Source organism: Oryx dammah, unplaced genomic scaffold, assembly GCF_014754425.2.
Source record: "Oryx dammah isolate SB20612 unplaced genomic scaffold, SCBI_Odam_1.1 HiC_scaffold_3, whole genome shotgun sequence".
In the NCBI taxonomy this organism is placed as follows: Eukaryota; Metazoa; Chordata; class Mammalia; order Artiodactyla; family Bovidae; genus Oryx; species Oryx dammah.
In genome coordinates, this window is record NW_024070187.1 from 63,771,904 (window position 1) to 63,791,674 (window position 19,771).

The 19,771-nt window shown below is 36.4% G+C and overlaps 1 non-coding gene across 1 annotated transcript; it reads left to right on the forward strand.

The window, feature by feature from the left end:
- Nucleotides 1–18,826: 18,826 nt before the first annotated feature.
- Nucleotides 18,827–18,898, forward strand: TRNAR-ACG. The gene has a single exon. It is a non-coding gene; the product is annotated as a tRNA-Arg (tRNA).
- The last annotated feature ends 873 nt before the right edge of the window (nucleotides 18,899–19,771 follow it).

Genomic DNA, 19,771 nt, shown 5'->3' on the forward strand with positions numbered 1-19,771 from the left:
ATATCTTTTGTACAGTTCTTCTGTGTATTCTTGCCACCTCTTCTTAATATCTTCTGCTTCTTTTAGGTCCCTACCATTTCTGTCCTTTATTGAGCCCATCTTTGCATGAAATATTCCCTTGGTATCTCTAATTTTCTTGATGAGATCTCCAGTCTTTCCCATTCTATTGTTTTCCTCTATTTCTTTGCATTGATCACTGAGGAAAGCTTTCTTGTCTCTCCTTGCTATTCTTTGGAACCCTGCATTCAAATGGGTATATCTTTTCTTTTCTCTTTTGCTTTTTGCTTCTCTTCCTTTCACAGCTATTTGTAAGGACTCCTCAGACAACCATTTTGCTTTTTTGCTTTTCTTTTTCTTGGGGATGGTCTTGATTCCTCTCTCCTGTACAATGTCATAAAAACCCTATGCCACTGCCAATGTTGGGGAATAAATTATATAATGAGACATGAAAACTCTGACTCAAGAAACCCTTAATTTGTTACATTTCTGTAAAGGGCATTATGTCTTCTTATTGTTGCTTATCAATTTTCCAGAGTATTTTGTATTTCTTTTCTTATTTAAATCTGTGCATAAGAGATAACCTAACATCAGAATATTACTTCTATTAACTAGAAAATAGGTAGCTTTTAAAAGTTGTTCTCAGGATCCATTTTCCATGACTCTGGGAAGGAGTAAATAACACTCATCAGATGGCTGTAGGCAAGAGTGTCTCTAAGCCTCCAAGGTATTAAGTACTCTATGCAATTTTTAAAAAATCATCATAATCTTATTCTCATATGAATGACGTGGTTTGGGCCTGCCTCTTCAAGACAAATACATTAGCCACATTCTCAATCAAACTGTTGCCTTTAAAACCTTTCCCCACCCCCACACAATAAAATGAAAAGGAAATTCGGGAGCAGTCTCTGCCAGAAAGTGAACCATTGCATTGTCTGACCAAATTCCCAAGATATTACTAGAACTCTTTCCTCAACTCAAATCATTTTCTGATCTCCTGGGGAGTGAGATAAGAAAAGTTCAGTGTGAAATATGATTTACACTCAATGTCTAATTTTGGTTAAAATTTTGGAAGCGAAATTACACGGAATTAACATACAATAAGATAATATTAAATGTGATTTTTATCTAAAAGGATATGCAATGAATGATCCATTTTTATGATTCATTTTGGATTTTTAATATGTTTCTTAAAAGTAATGAGTAGAGAAAATATTCTTCATAGTAAAAGATCAGTGTTTTAAGTATTTATGGAAAATACAGCAATGCTTAAAAATTAAATTAAAAAGATGAGTTAACTTGAATACATATTCTGAAATCAAAATCTCTTCTCTTAGATATATAGAAAATAATTTTAAGAGAAAGAAACTTGTTACAAATGTAGGAATATAAAAATGTGCAACAATTTATTAAATAAATCATAGTTATAGCTCTCAAAACAGTAAAACTGATATAGATTTGTAATAAGTGACTAGTTCCTAAATGTTAAAATAATTTTGTTTCCTCAGATTTATAACAAATTCAATCTTATAAATGAATCTGCAGTCTTATGGGCCAGAAATATCAAGTCAAATTTTATTTGGGCAAATATCACTCATGTTGAGGTGAGGTGAAGTCGCTCAGTCGTGTCCGGCTCTTTGCGACCGCATAGATTGTAGCCTACCAGGCTCTTTCGTCCATGAGATTTTCCAGGCAAGAGTATTGGAGCGGGTTGCAATTTCCTTCTCCAGAGGATCATCCCAACCCAGGGATAGAACCCGGGTCTCCCACATTGTAGGCAGACGCTTTACCGTTTTCTTTTTAGACTAATGTCCTAAAGGATATTCTACTCAGTTCATTTTTAAATACCCAACTTAAAATGCATTTCGGGAGAAACAAGTAAAAAAAAAAAAAAAAACTTCAAAGAAATATTTTAAGCTTATTACCCCTCTATATAAACGAAGATCATGGCATCTGGTCCCATCACTTCATGGGAAATAGATGGACAAACAGTGGAAACAGTGTCAGATTTTATTTTGGGGGCTCCAAAATCACTGCAGATGATGATTGCAGCCATGAAATTAAAAGACGCTTACTCCTTGGAAGAAAAGTTATGACCAACCTAGATAACATATTGAAAAGCAGAGACATTACTTTGCCAACAAAGGTCCGTCTAGTCAAGGGTATGGTTTATCCAGTGGTCATGTGTAGATATGAAAGTTGGACTGTGAAAAAAGCTGAGTGCCGAAGAGTTGATGCTTTTGAACTGTGGTGTTGGAGAAGACTCTTGAGAGTCCCTTGGACTGCAAGGAGATCCAACCAGTCCATTCTGAAGGAGATCAACCCTGGGATTTCTTTGGAAGGAATGATGCTAAAGCTGAAACTCCAGTACTTTGGCCACCTCATGCGAAGAGTTGACTCATTGGAAAAGACTCTGATGCTGGGAGGGATTGGGGGCAGGAGGAGAAGGGGACGACCGAGGATGAGATGGCTGGATGACATCACGGGCTCCATGGATGTGAGTCTGAGTGAACTCCGGGAGTTGTTGATGGACAGGGAGGCCCGGTGTGCTGAGATTAATGGGGTCACAAAGAGTCAGACACGACTCAGCGACTGAACAGAACTGAACCCTGCTATATAAAATGCTTTAGAATAGGTCAATTTAAAAAATTGATTTATTTTGCAAATATTATATTTTCCAGTGCAAAAGTCATAACTCAGAAAGAAAAATCTATATATTGGGAGAAAATAAACTTTATTCTACAAAAGTAAATCACTCTTACTAATGTTTTGAATCTTTTTTACTATGTGATTATGATATATTCCTGAAAATATCATAAAATATTCTGTAGGTTTTCTTTTGCTTATTATTACAGATAAGCATTATACAGTTTATAAACTATTTCCAAATATTATTTTAACAATATTTAAAATTCTAATGCACATATTTATTGGCAACATATAATTATACACACACACACTCTCATTTTCCAATACCCACTATTTAAATATGAAAAGAGAGAACATTCCTTTATTTCAGTTCATTTCATTCACTCAGTCATGTCCGACTCTTTGCGACCCCATGAATCGCAGCATGCCAGGCCTCCCTGTCCATCATCAACTCCCGGAGCTCTCTCAGACTCATGTCCATCAAGTCAATGATGCCATCCGGCCATCTCATCCTTTGTCGTCCCCTTCTCCTCCTTCCCCCAATCCCTCCCAGCATCAGAGTCTTTCCCAATGAGTCAACTCTTCGCATGAGGTGCCCAACGTACTGGAGTTTCAGCTTTAGCATCATTCCTTCCAAAGAACATCAAGGACTGATATCCTTTAGAATGGACTGATTGGATCTCCTTGCAGTCCACGGGACTCTCAAGAGTCTTCTCCAACACCACAGTTCAAAAGCATCAATTCTTCAGTGCTCAGCTTTCTTAACAGTCCAACTCTCACATCCATACATGACCACTGGAAAAACCATAGCCTTGACTAGACAGACCTTTGTTGGGAAAATAATGTCTCTGCTTTTCAATATGCTATCTATGTTGGTCATAACTTTTCTTCCAAGAGTAAGCATCTTTTAATTTCATGGCTGCAATCACCATCTGCAGTGATTTTGGAGCCCCCCAAAATAAAATCTGACACTGTTTCCACTATTTGTCCATCTATTTCCCATGAAGTGATGGGACCAGATGCCATGATCTTTGTTTTCTGAATGTTGAGCTTTAAGCCAACTTTTTCACTCTCCACTCTTACTTTCATCAAGAGGCTTTTTAGTTCCTCTTCACTTTCTGCCATAAGGGTGGTGTCATCTGCATTCAGAGGTTATTGCTATTTCTCCAGGCAATCTTGATTCCAGCTTGTTTAGGAAAGCACAAAAACAAAATTGAAATATACAAAGAAAAAACTTCACTTTGCATTCTGATTCGTAGGGACATTTTTTATGCAGAGAATGCAGATGGTATATGTTTGAGAGATTCTGAGAAAGGTTCCTCATACATGCTATCTAGAGCTAATCAGATCTGGAAACAAGCAGTATCATGTACTTCAAGGTTGGACACTAAGACCTTTTATCCCCTGTCTCCCAATACATATTCTTTCAGGCCCACAATATGCTCATTCCACCCCCCCGCTTCGTTTATTGTTTTGATTTTATGTAGTGCTTGAGCTTCCCAAGTAGCACTGGTGGTAAAGAACCCGCCTGCCAACGAAGGAGACACAAGAGATGTGTGGATGCCTTACTCAGTAAATTGCCATAAAATGTATCTAAACTTCTAATCTTGTGATAATATCCTTCAAGGTACTAAAATAAATAAATAAGTGATATATAAGAAGCAATCTCACCATTCAGAAAGAGACAGTATATGAGTCCTTCGGCCCTTTTATGTGAATTTTGTAATGAAATCTCATTTCTCATCCTTTCCAATGTATGTAAATGGAGTTTTATTCTATGTAGAAATGACATTAAGTGATTTTTCCCAATATTCTATACAGTGGTCTATCAAACTTTCTTCTTTTAATTATTTTTTAATTGAAGGATAATTGCTTTACAGAATTTTGCTGTTTTCTGTCAAACATCAACATGAATCAGCCATAGGTATACATATATCCCCTCCCTTTTGATCCTCCCTCCCATCTCCCTTCCCATTCCACCCCTCTAGGTTGATGCAGAGCCCCTGTTGAGTTTCCTGAGCCATACAGCAAATTCCCACTGGCTATCTATTTTACATATGGTAATGTAAGTTTCCATGTTACTCTTTCCATACATGTCACCCTCTCCTCCCCTCTCCCCATGTCCATAAGTCTATTCTCTATGTCTGTTTCTCCATTGCTGCCCTGTAAATAAATTCTTTGGTACCATCTCTCTAGATTCCGTATATACGAATTAGTATATGACATTTATCTTTCTGACTTACTTCACTCTTTATAATTGGCTCTAAGTTCACCCACCTCATTAGAACTGACTCAAATGCATTTCTTCTTACAGCTGAGTAATATTCCATTGTGTATATGTACCACAACGTCTTTATCCATTCATCTGTTGATGGACATCTGTATCATTTCCATGTTCTAACTATTGTAAATAGTGCTTCAGAGCATAATGGGATACATGTGCCTTTTTCAATTTTTGTTTCCTCAGGGTAGGAGAGGGATTGCTGGGTCATACATATGGTGGTATTATTCCTAGTTTGTTTTTTTTTTTTTTTCTTAAGGAATCTTCATACTTTCTTCCATAGTGGCTATTATCAATTTACATTTCCACCAACAGTGCAAGAGGGTTACCTTTTCTCTACACCCTCTCCAGCACAGCCTCTTCAATAAGCGGTGCTGGGAAAACTGGACAGTTACATATAAAAGAATGAATTTAGAACACTTCCTAATACCATACACAAAGATAAATTCAAAATGGATTAAAGACCTAAATGTAAGACCAGAAATTATAAAACTCTTAGAGGAAAACATAGGCAGAACACTTGATGACATAAAGCAAAGCCAGATCCTCTGTGACCCGCCTCCTAGAGTAACAGAAACACAAACAAAAGGAAACAAGTGGGACCTGATTAAACTTAAAAGCTTTTGCACAGCAAAGGAAACTATAAGCAAGGTGAAAAGACAACCCTCAGAATGGGAGAAAATAATAGCAAATGAAACAAAGGATTAATTTGAAACAAAGGAATCCTGACAAAGGATTAATTTCCAAAATATGCAAGCAGCTCATACAACTCAATGCCAGAAAAGCAAACAACCCAAGCAAAAAGTGGGAAAAAGACCTAAACAGACATTTCTCCGAAGAAGACATACAGATGGCTAACAAACACATGAAAAGATGCTCAACATCATTCACTATTAGAGAAATGCAAATCAAAGCTACAATGAGATATCACCTCACACAGGTCAAAATGGCCATTATCAAAAGGTCTATAAACAATAAATTATCCTGTCAAACTTTCTAATTCCCTTACCAGGGCTGACTCTATACTAATTCTTTCAACATCCTATTTCTTTCTGCCAAACTTATAATTCAACTATATTTCTTTTAAGGTTAACATAGAAATCAATATAGATAAGAAACCTTCAGGTAGATTAACTTCATGCTTTACTTACAAATATCCTTCTGTCGCTTCTCAAGAACTCTGAGTAGCGCAGTTTCCAGCAAGATTATTACATGTGAGTGAAGAGAGAGTAGCACTTGGAATTGAAGTCTGAGTTTTCCTCAACTTAGTACCTGTGTAACATCATGCAAGTCATGTAACTATGGACTTTAATTTTTTTAAATGCCAATGAGGGGTATTAATTAACAATCACTGGAATTTCATTAAGTGCCTATATTCTATGATTGTATGGTTTTGTTGATTATTGCAATTATAACCTCTGATATAAGTTAACATGGAGTTATAATCATCCAAATACAAGTTTATACTTTTAAAATTCTGAGCAAAACAGGGCTTTTAAAATTACTATTTAAAACCACTCTTGTTAGTGTCTTTGGTGAAGTGGAAGAATAAGAAGAGTCAAGGAAGTCCCCAGCAGAGTATTTCTTTCTATGAGGTGTCAGCCTCTTTTATTGGAGTTTCAAAGGACATTGCTGCTACAATATTTAACTTAGCAGTCTGGAAATTTCTGATTCTTAATGCATTAATTTTGAAAATTAGCACATTAATGTTTTATTATGTGAAAATATGTGTATATTGCAATTAACATGGTTTGAAACTAAGCTCTGGAGTTAGACTGGATGAGATGGATCACCAAATCCAACACTTTTTACAGTGCAACCTTCAGTGAGATTAGAAATTCTTTTATATGTATTTAATCTTTTTATCAATTAGTCAAGTCTCCAGGTGTAATTTGCAAACCATAAGTTCACACTTTTTAGATGTATATTCTTATGAATTGACAAGTGCCTGAATACTGGATCTTCCTTATAATCAAGATATACAATAATTCCTTCACTCCTCATGTTCTCTTTGTGAAAGACTCCATTCACTTAAAATTCAAAAAATTTCAAACTAGATTTATAGTTACAAAAAGCAATTCATTGGTGGCATGGAAAATGAGTTATGATGGTGGTTGTGGGACAGTATTGATTTGCATAAAGAAATAATAATGCTGGACTCCACAACTCTGCACGTTTAAAGGTCATGGTCCTTAGAAGGGAAGTGCTTCTACTAGGGTAAATAGCTAGTTAGTGACCTTGGAACTCTTGCTACTGCTGGTCACTTTAGGCTTCTAATACCAAAAGTGACAAAACAAGGAAAGGAGTTCCTTTCTAGAAGGGATAGTTTATATATATATAATATAAATGAGTAATTTATATGTATGTAACTTTATTAAAAATAAAATTAAGTTTATTAAAGAATAAAATTCAGACAGCAGAAAATTATAGATAAAATATTCTTAAAATAAAGAGTATTATCATGTGCTACCAAAAAGAAATTTAGCATAGTTACAAACAAACCTGTCATCAAGGGTTTGACATTATAGATTTTTATTGCTAATATAATATCTTAAGACATAGTAAAAAAGACACATTAACTCCCAGATTTAAACTCTCTTGCATAATATGGAAAGAGTGAAGAAAAGGTCTGGAACAAATAATTCTCAGTATTATGTGGGATCAAGTGAGATTTTATATATTTCTTGGCATTTTGCTAAGATCAACTATAATATGAGGACTTCCCAGGTAGCAAAGTGGTAAACAATCCACTTGCCAATGCAGGAGACCCAAGAGACAGAGTTTTGATCCATGGGTCAGGAAGATACCCTGGAGTAAGAAATGGCAACCTGCTCCAGTATGCTTGCCTAAAAAATTTCATGAACAGAGGAGCATGGTGGGCTACAGTTCATGAAGTCACAAAGAGTCAGACATGACTGAGTAACTGAGCACCATATGTCTGTACATATGTGTGTGTGTGTGTGTGTGTGTAATGTTTGAAAATTGTAAAGTGCAATATAAATATAAGATATTACCATCTTTCTCATTGATTACACTTTGAAAGATTATCCTTTAACAATGAAATTCACCAAAATTTCACACAACAACAATCAAGATTGTCAATAAGAATAGCACATGATAATCTGTTTGTCAGTGATTCAAGGAAAAAAATACAACACACATTTGGGACCCTGGGTATAGAATGAAACAAATGCTTGATTTAGACTGACATTCATCATTGGGCTTTCCAGGAGCAATAAAATTTGACAGCCAAGTCATATGTGTCAACTGAAATCAGACCTACTCAGTCTGTGAGCATAGCTTTCTGTCAAATCATGGTTTTCTCTATGCTGTCAAATTTTCTTCCTATGTATATAAGTGTTCATCATAGTCATCATTATCATCAACATTGTCATTTCCAACAAGTAATTATCACTACTATCATTTGTGAGATATCTAATTTTACAAATGCTCTGTATGGATTATATAATTTTATTTCTAAAGTGATGACATGTTTTCTTAAGTTTCCATTGTTCATCACATTTACATATATCAACTATTTCAACCTCAATACTACTGACATTTTGGGGTAGATAATTCTTTGCTGGTTTGGGAGAGACTGTTCGGTGTCTGTAGAATGTTTAACAGCATCTGTGGCCTTGACCCACTAAATGCTATTAGCACCTCTACCAAGTTGTGACAGTCAGTAATGTCCACAGATACTGCCAGCTACCCACAGGGAAGAGGGTATGTACATTCTAATCATCCTACCTCACACTTGCTTGGGAACCCTGCTGAAGCCATTAAAGCAGCCACAACCTAATGCCAATTAGGTTTCATGAAACATATATTTTACTTTTAGTCAAAAGATCTAGGCTTGAAAACCAAATTTGCCGTTATAGTATCTTTTGATCTAGGATGAATAATTCAATTAAGTCCTTATTTTTTGTCTATGAAGTGAGAATAATAACATACCTTCCTGTGAATGAGAGTCATTTTTCAGTCTTAACACAAAATTGTTTATATTCCCATAATGCTTAAAGTAAGCCTTTGCCTTACTTTACCTATGGTCATTTTTCACTTACTAAGTCATGTCCAACACTTCTCAACTCTATGCAGAGGAGTCTGAAGCACACCAGGCTCCTCTGTCCTCCTCTATCTCCCAGAGTTGCTCAAATTCATGTCCATGGAGTCCATGATGCCATCCAACCATCTCATCCTCTCTCACCCTCTTCTCCTCTTGCCCTCAATCTTTCCCAGCATCAGGGTCTTTTCAAGTGAGTTGACTCTTCACCTCAAATGGTCAAAGTTCTGGAGCTTCAGCTTCAATAACAATCCTTCCAGTGAATACTCTGGGTTGATTTCCTTAGGAATTGACTGATTTGATCTCCTAGAAGTTTGAGAGGTTCTCAAGAGTCTTCAGCACAATTTGAAAGCATCAATGCTTTATCTATTACTTTATAATAAATCGCAATGTCTATTCTTTATAAAATATTTCTCAATAGCAATTAACTTGCTCATTTTTAAAAAAATGATCTGTTCATTTGTTTTTATTAGCATCAAACACATTAGAATGTTAAAAGCTTTAAGGGGAACATTGTCTGTTTAGGTAAACAGGTGGTGCATGGTACCTTACACGGGAGAAGTGGTTATATGGCAAGTCCTTAATATATGTTTAGTATGTAATGACTTTTTGTAAAAATCTAGGGGAAAGTAACAGAGTACTTTTTACTACATTGTTGATGCTCATTAAATGGCACTTCCTTCTTCTCTTGCATTTTAAAGAAGACTGTGCTTCAAAACTATCTATTTGGTGGAGAAAGCATGTAACAATCTGGAATAGGTTATGAGTTTGTTGTTGTTGTTAAGTCACCCAGTTGTGTCTGACTCTTTGTGACCCTGTGGACTGCAGCACACCAGGCTTCCTTGTTCACCATCTCCTGAAGCTTGCTCAAGCTCATGTCCATCTAGTCAGTGATGCCATCCAACCATTTCATCCTCTGTCATCCCCTTCTCCTCCTGCCTTCAAACTTTTTCAGCATCAGGGTCTTTTTTTGACATGATATATGTTCAGTTCAGTTCAGTTCAGTTGAGTCGCTCAGTCACGTGTGACTCTTAGCGACCCCATGAATCGCAGCACACCAGGCCTCCCTGTCCATCACCAACTCCTGGAGTTCACTCAGACTCACATCCATCGAGTCAGTGATGCCATCCAGCCATCTCATCCTCGGTCGTCCCCTTCTCCTCCTGCCCCCAATCCCTCCCAGCATCAGAGTCTTTTCCAATGAGTCAACTCTTCGCATGAGGTGGCCAAAGTACTGGAGTTTCAGCTTTAGCATCATTTCTTCCAAAGAAATCCCAGGGTTGATCTCCTTCAGAATGGACTGGTTGGATCTCCTTGCAGTCCAAGGGACTCTCAAGAGTCTTCTCCAACACCACAGTTCAAAAGCATCAATTCTTCGGCGCTCAGCCTTCTTCACAGTCCAAGTCTCACATCCATGCTAGGCATATATAAATTTGTGTTGTTTTAAGCTGTCAATATTGTAATACCTTGTTATACCAGCAATATAAACTGTAAAAGATGGTACCCAGTATCTGTTTTTTAGCTTTTTTAATTCTTCATCTCTTTCACAGAAAATAATGCAAGTTGTAGTGTATAGAACTTATAAATTGTTTGTAATCCAGTTGTGTAATGTAATCATTCTGTCCATTTAGTCAGTAAATATAGTTGAGTGATTGCTAAGTACCATCATTCACTACTTACAGAATATAGAAAATATTTAAGACAGACTCATTTTCCTTTATAAATTTAGACTCAATGGAGACAGAAAATAAACATTAAAAAAATATTTTAAAACTCTGTCAGATATAATAACAGACATGTTCTGAAAACCCTACAGGGACATATAACTTCCTCTGGACATTCGTTTAGAGAAAATAGAAATACACTGGCCCACCATTGTTAGTCCATCCTTTTTAAGCTCATTGAAATGCTGCATAAAATCTTTTCAAAGAGAGTTAAATTAATTCACACAAGACAAGGAAAGAAACATCTCTTTTCAAGAGGCTTTAAGTCTACTCTCCTTAATAGAGAAACCAAGATTAAAAGAGGTGAAAAATGATGAGAATGACCTTTTTAGTTCTAATCACACAAATAAATCAGTGCAATGGTGATGAATTCATTAATTTTGATTAAAAATGAAACTATGAAGTCATTTGAATTAATTCAGTAATCACCCTCAAGAAGAGGTGCTTTAGAGCTTGATATCAAGTAGTCCCTTAATTTACACTTTGACCCAGTCTTTGGGAAATATATACAAAGATCTTCAAGTGAGTTGATTTTGTATACAGAGGGATCAAGTGATGGAATTGAACACCTAAGTTCTGTTGTCCTGAGAGGGGATGAGTTGTTGCTTAGAAGCCTTAACCATGGCATTGAAACATGTATACTATCATGTAAGAAACGAAGTGCCAGTCTATGTTCAATACAGGATACAGGATGCTTGGGGCTGGTGCATGGGGGTGATCCAGAGAGATGATATGGGTGGGATGTGGGAGAGGGATTCAGGATTGGGAGCTTGTATACACCCGTGGTGGATTCATGTCAATGTATGGCAAAACCAATACAGTATTGTAAAGTAAAATAAAGTAAAAATAAAATTTAAAAAAAAAACCTGTTTCCTTTAGGGAAACAAAAAATGCTTTGGGATTAAAATTTGCAGGAATTTAAGCTAGCAGTAATAGTGGAAACTGCTAGCTATTTCTCATAGAATTTTATCCAGATAAATGAAAATTACTGTACTCATAACTGATATGGTTTTCCCAGTCACTATGTTGGAAGAACTTACGCCTATTGTGCTAGGAGTGCCACAGTGTCAGAGGATTCTCACAAGTTCTTATAACAAATCAGAACAGGAAAAGACCCAAGATGAACTTGCAAAGTGTACATTTTCATCTCACTTTTAACTTCCTTGGGTTCCATTGATAAATTATCATAACAAAAAATGGAAGCATAATTTTCATATTGAACAGTCGAAAGTTTTCTATAGAGTAGTAGTTCAAAAAAGTGCAAATTATTTCCAATCATGTTTATAATAAGACATAGAAGTCTTAACTGAATATACCATGTAAAAACATTCATTAATTAAAATACTTCATTAAATTAATTATTCCATGTGTTACCTGGTTCATAAGTAGGCTGAAATGAAGTTGAGCAGGTTATCTGCACACAATTCTAAACAATAGACTCCTTTGCAAACTATTGTTTTCAAGGCAAGATAAAAAGCACAGTAAGCCAGTGGTGTTAGGGAGTAGAGCTTATTTCTCTCTCTTATTCTGGAAAGCAGAATTTTTACTGTACTGCCAGGCAGAGATCACTCTCAGCAGGGCATTGTTGATTTAAGAACAAAAAGAGAAACTCTTTAATACAGGATTTTAAATAAAGTCAAATAGATTTTTAAAGACAATCCCAACTCTAAAACATTCACATACATACAACACTGTTCAGTAATATATTCTGTTGCTGGACTGTGCAGGAGTAGTGTCTGTATCAGTTACAAAGGCTATCTATTAGGATTCTGCTATACCCTTCCAGTTCCTCAAACTAATGCACTCCATTAACCACGGTGCCAAAAATAAGTAATCTCTTTTGTGATATAATCTGGACCCCTTTGTTTTCTATACCATTCATTCCATGCTATTCTGGGCTAAAATTGTAGGTATACATTTTAGCACTCTTATTGCTTGGAATTCATATGCTACAAGTTCTCAGACTATGTGTACAGTTTGTATCAACTGGTTTATATTGAAGATTTTGCTCTTCATTAATACTTTAATAGAATGTATGCATATATAAGGGATTTTCAGGTGACTCAGTGGTAAAGAATCTACCTACCAAGCAGGAGCCACAGGAGATGAAGATTCGATCCCTGGGTTGAGAAACTCCCCTGGAGGAGGAAATGGCAACCCACTCCAGTATTCTTGCCTGGTAAATCCCATGGACAGAGGAGCCTGGTGGGGTACAGTCTGTGGGGTCAATAAGAGTCAGACATAACTGAGAAAACATGAAGTATATATATATATATATACTTTTTTTCTTGTTTGCTCGGCCTTTTTTACACTCCTTAGGTTTAGCATTTGTTTCTTCCTATATTCTGCCAGTAAGATTTCCTCTTATTTAGCAATCGGGTGAGCTTTATTTTTATTTCTCTCTTTTAGATGCATTCACTTCAGGCTACGAATCCTTCTTGAAAATCAGAACCCTGTTGTGCATCATTTTAGTACTTCCTTTGTAACAGTACTTTACCTATGGGAGCAATCCTTAGAACTTCACAATCCAGCAACATCTAATCCAAGATCTTTCCTTATAAATGGAGTGAACACTTGTTTTATCTGGTGGTAAATATTTTAAAATGTTATTGTTACATGTTCATCTATATATATATATTTGCTTTTCAACTTTTAAATAAATATCTCTAATGTCAAGGAAAATAAATGCTGGGAGGTATACTATAGGGTTATGAGCCCTAAATAACTCAGCATAAGTAGTTCTATTATTTTTTAAAATCATGTTTCATTTTTCTCCATAAATTTTTATTGGTTTATTGCATTATCATAGTTTATCTTTAGTTTTTTTGAAGTCAATATGCATATTAACATAGATAATAACCCTATTAAAATATTCTGACACATTAAAACAGTAAGGAAGACTTTATTCAAGATTTGCAGTAGGTGTCAAGACCATCACAACAAAGGAGACACATGGGGCTCAACTCCAAGTGCAAGAACAATAGGGATTTCCAGTTGAGGAGTAGGTTGTAGGGGTCTGTGGATATACAGTTGCTAAGAGGAAACATCAGCACAATATCTAATACAATTCTTGCTGGAGGCAGGCCAGGGTGATCGGCTGTCACCTGCGGAATGGTGGGATATGAGAAATGTGATCAGATATTAACTGCGATCAGAAATTAAATATGACAGGATTCTCTTTAAAATAATTTAGCAGGATTTTTTACTAAAACTGAACTCTGAAAGGAAAAGCATGAACAAAGAAGCTAACATTTGAGACCTAGTTTAGAAGTGGGCTCAGAAGAGCCTGACCAAAGTTTGGTCAACTGACTAAAAATTGTCTAAAGTCTTTGTCAGTTTAAGAATTCTTTTTTTTTTTTTTTTACCAAGTAAATTGTTTCATTATTTTTTTCCTTTTATGCTATTCAAGAAATACTTGCTTTCTCACTACTTTTGAACATACCAGATATGCCACCTACTCAGATCCCTTTTGCTTGCTCGTCCTTTTCCTAGAATTCTTTCTTCACATATTTTATATATTTTGTTCCTTTCAGTTCAGTTCAGTTCGATTCAGTCACTCAGTCATGTCCAACTTTTTGTGACCCCATGAATCACAGCACACCAGGCCTCCCTGTTCATCACCATCTCCCGGAGTTCACTCAGACTCACGTCCATCGAGTCCGTGATGCCATCCAGCCATCTCATCCTCGGTCGTCCCCTTCTCCTCCTGCCCCCAATCCCTCCCAGCATCAGTCTTTTCCAATGAGTCAACTCTTCACATGAGGTGGCCAAAGTACTGGAGTTTCAGCTTTAGCATCATTCCTTCCACAGAAATCCCAGGGCTGATCTCCTTCAGAATGGACTGGTTTTTGTTCCTTTACTTCTATGGAATCTCTACTAAAATATCAACTTAGAATGAACTAACCTAAAATTACAAGTGGTTCACCTACAGCCTACACTTCTCCCTTTCTTCTGTTTTATATTTCTCCTTAACTCTAAAATTATACCTGTATAATATAATACATGTATGATATACATTTAATACATATTTATTGTATGTGTGTTTTTTTCTCCTATCTTTTTTACCCATTTGTGTGAAAGCATCTTAAGGGTGAAGGTTTGGGACTGTTTTATTCTGTTTTGTAGTCCTAGCACTTAGATCTATACTTAGCACAGTCTGATAGAGAAAGTATTCCACAAATATTTGTTAATGAGTGAACAGATAAAGCCTAGGTGTTTTATTTCCTTCAGGGTAGTTATTTAGAAGCTTATACCCTAACTCCCATTATTATTCTTTCACATAGAATTTGTTTTGAAATTGCATTCATAGACCATGCTGTATAATTTTAATATTTAATGGTGGGAGCAATCTTCAACTCTAAAAGTACATGTACTTTTATAGAAGCATAAAATCTAGAATAATTAAATCTAGATAATTAAAGCATATATTTATTCCAGTCTATATCTTTTGCAAAGAAAACTCAGCATGGTCATAAACCATTGTGTTGCTTTGAAGTGAATCACCGAGAACCAGATTTACATGATCCCTTTCATCTAAAGCTACAGAGTTTGTGATCACTGATTTAGATTCATACTTATGGACCCATATGTACCACTACTGATTCCCGAATAACACAGTAAGGAACCAATGCTTATAAACTGGAAAATTAGAATTTAAACTGAAGTGTCAGTTTTTCAACAAAAATTCAGCATATACTAGAAGTTTTGTGAATTCCCTTTTGGCTTCTAGAAATGCACAGAACAAAAATATTTACATAGAATTGTGACACTCATTTTGTGGGCTCTCTGGAGAACTCAAATAAAGTGGTCATTATCTATTCATTCACTGATGGAGGTGGCCTGACCACATTGAAGAGGAGGCATCCAGGGCTAATATGTCCATAATTCATTTTTATATAGGAATTATTTCTTCTTTTCTAAACAAGATGGAAAATATTGAACAAACAGAAGATAATATGTACCCTCAAATCATCTCATCTCACTCATACTTATCCATAAAAAATTAATAATTCAGTTTAAACTAATTAGAAAAGCAAATAAATGTCATATATCTTTGGGAATTGACATATTTTTTGATAGAACAAATCTGTAAGATAATTTTTTGACATTTATAGAAGCTTGTTAATTTTAAAAGATTAAAATACTCATTGTACATGTGAAACTATTAATTTTCTTACTCCTTTTTCCGTTCTTACTATAACCAAAATGATACCTTATTTGCCATTGTGTGCAATCCCATCTCTTGGCAAGCTATCCTTTGAAAAGCTACTAAAAGCTATGCTTTTAATGTTTTCCTGGGATTTCTTTCTTTTTTCTTTTAATGAGTGGCTTTATAAAGTGAATTTTTTTTTTACCATTTTTTAAATTAATTGATTTATTTTTGGTTGTGCTGAGTCTTCATTGATGCATGGAGTTCGCTATAGTCGTGACAAGCAGGTGCTACTCTCTGGCTGTGGTGCATGGGCTTCTCATGTGGTGCCTTCTCTTGTTGCAAAGCACAGGGTCTAAGGCATGCAGGTTTCACTAGTTGTGGCACGTGGGCTCAGTAGTTGTGGTTCTCAGGCTCTAGAGCTCAGGCTCAATAGCTGTGGTAAACAGGCTCTGTTGCTCCATGGCAAATGGGATCTTCCGAGATCAGTGAACTAACTCATGAATTCTGCGTTTGCAAGCAGATTCTTTACCACTTAACCACCAAGAAAGTCCTGGGATTTCTTTTCTTAATTAGAAAAGTAATGTGGGCCATTGTTACTAGGAAAACTACAAATACACATATAAACAACTTATCAATCTTTGTCTTGTGCATATATTTAGACATAATGGGGTCAGATTTCTAGAGTGAATTTATAAAATTCAGTTAAAGAGTAATAAACAATTGATTTTAATATATGTTAGTATATTCCTTCCAAAAAGTTGACAAGAATAGATAATCTCCTTTCATCAATGTATGAAAATGTTCACTTCTCTCTAAAGCAGTTAAACAGAATATTTTCATATATTGTCAGTCTCAGTTAATCTGAGTACAGTTCAGTTCAGTCGCTCAGTCATATCCGACGCTTTGACCCCATGAATCGCACCACGCCAGGCCTCCCTGTCCATCACTAACTCCCGAAGTTCACTCAAACTCACGTCCATCAAGTCGGTGATGCCATCCAGCCATCTCATCCTCTGTTGTCCCCTTCTCCTCCTGCCCCCAATCCCTCCCAGCATCAGTCTTTTCCAATGAGTCAACTCTTCGCATGAGGGGGCCAAAGTACTGGAGCTTCAGCTTCAACATCATTCCTTCCAAAGAACACCCAGGACTGATCACCTTCAGAATAGACTGGTTGGATCTCCTTGCAGTCCAAGGGACTCTCAGGAGTCTTCTCCAACACCACAGTTCAAAAGCATCAATTCTTCGGTGCTCTGCTTTCTTCACAGTCCAGCTCTCACATCCACACATGACCACTGGAAAAACCATAGCCTTGACTAGACGGACCTTAGTTGGCAAAGTACTGTCTCTGCTTTTGAATATGCTATCTAGGTTGGTCATAACCTTTCTTCCAAGGAGTAAGCATCTTTTAATTTCATGGCTGCAATAACCATCTACAGTGATTTTGGAGCCCCCCAAAATAAAGTCTGACACTGTTTCCACTCTTTCCCCATCTATTTCCCATGAAGTGATGGGACCAGATGCCATGATCTTCGTTTTCTGAATGTTGAGCTTTAAGCCAAGTTTCACTCTCCTCTTTCACTTTCATCAAGAGGCTTTTTAGTTCCTTTTCACTTTCTGCCATAAGGGTGGTGTCATCTGTATATCTGAGGTTATTGATATTTCTCCCAGCAATCTTGATTCCAGCTTGTGCTTCTTCCAGCCCAGCGTTTCTCATGATGTACTCTGCATATAAGTTAAATAAGTGGGGTGACAATATACAGCCTTGACGTACTCCTTTTCCTATTTGGAACCAGTCTGTTGTTCCATGTCCAGTTCTAACTGTTGCTTCCTGACCTGCATATAGGTTTCCCAAGAGGCAGGTCAGGTGGTCTGGTATTCCCATCTCTTTCAGAATTTTCCACAGTTTATTGTGATCCACACAGTCAAAGGCTTTGGCATAGTCAATAAAGCAGAGATAGATGTTTTTCTGGAACTCTCTTGCTTTTTCCATGATCCAGCAGATGTTGGCAATTTGATCTCTGGTTCCTCTGCCTTTTTTAAAACCAGCTTGAACATCTGGAAGTTCATGGTTCACATATTGCTGAAGCCTGGCTTGGAGAATTTTGATACAAAAAGGTCTAATTGAGAACAGTTTTTATTTACTGGGTTTCTGGATTTAAAATTTTAAATAATTTTCCATATTACCAGTATATTTTATTTGTATTTATGGGTTAGTTTTAAACCTTTTGAAAATATTTAGATACATTTATCTTTTTGTCACATAGCTTCTTTTTCTTTACTTTTTATTGGTGTGTGTTCCACTTACAATACTGTGTTAGTTTCAAATGTACAGCAAAATGAATTAGTTATATATCCTCTCCATGAAATTAAAAAACACTTGCACCTTGGAAGAAAATCTATGACAAACCTAGACAGCATATTAAAAAGCAGAGGTATCACTTTGCTGACAAAGGTCTGTCTGTAAGGTATAAGCTATGGTTTTTCCAGTAATCATGTATGGATGTGACAGTTGGACCATAAAGAAGACTGAGTACCAAAGAATTGATGCTTTCAAATTATGGTACTGGAGAAGACTCCTGAGAGTCCCTTGGACAGCAAGAGAATCAAATTAGTTAATCATAAAAGAAATCAACCCTGATTATTAATTGGAAGGACTGATGCTGAAGTTGTACTTCAATACTTTGGCCAATACTTGGCCAACTGATGCATAGAACCAGCTCACTGGGAAAGAACTTGATGCTGGGAAAGACTGAGGTAGGAGGAGAAGGGGAAGACAGAGGATGAGATGGTTGGATGGCATCATTGACTCAATGAACATGAGTTTGAGCAAACTTGGGGAGGTAGTGAAGGACAGGGAAGTCTGCCATGCTGCAGTTCACAGGGTCACAGAATCAGACATGGCTTAGCAACTGAACAGCAACACTTGCTAATGTTGGCAGGCTTTAGTTATATTGTTGACTTCCCTGGTGGCTCAGATGGTAAAGCGTCTGTCTACGATGCGGGAGACCCAGGTTCAAGCCCTGGGTTGGGAAGATACCCTGGAGAAGGAAATGGCAATCCACTCCAGTACTATTGCCTGGAAAATCCCATGGACAGAGGAGCCTGGTAGGCTACAGTCTATGGGGTTGCAAAGAGTCAGACACGACTGAGCTACTTTACTTTCACTTTCACTTTCAAATATGGCATTACCAGCAATGGTCTTATAATTTACAAGTCTGGCATAGGTTGGAAAGTTGGAAACCATCACACTATAATAATGCACAGAAGGAAGTATACATGCAACTAGTAAAATAACAGGATTGGAGAAAAACAGATTGCCTAAATACTAGAATTCATAAGGAAATGACAAAAACTTCTTGATGGTACAAAATAAGAGGTCAAAAGGGCCAGTTTGAGTTGACCAGATTATCACGAGGTAAAGGTTAGTTTAAAACTAAGTGTAATCCTGTGAGACAGAGTTGTGGCAAACAGAACTTTAGTACTTTCCTCTGGAAGCTTTCAATTAATCACTTGTGATGCCTCATGATAATATACATGTGGAACATAAGAGCCACTATCATCATGGCTCAAACAGTATAAACATAATCCTCTTATATTGTTTTATTTGGGCAGGAAAATAAATGTATCTGATATAAGAATAATAACTAGTGACAGTGTAACAGTTTTTGCTGCCTGCAACCAACCACAAATCCTAATGTAGTATTAAGTACAGTATTAAACACTTTATTTCTTGTTCACTTATTTTATGATATTGACATAATAGAAAGAATTGGTAAGTAGAATCTGAAAGTCACTTTTATATTCTTACACAAATTAAACATGCAACTGCAAATAAGCATATTCTATTGATGTATGCATGTTCAGTTGTGTCTGACTCTTTGAAATCCCATGGACTGTAGCCCACC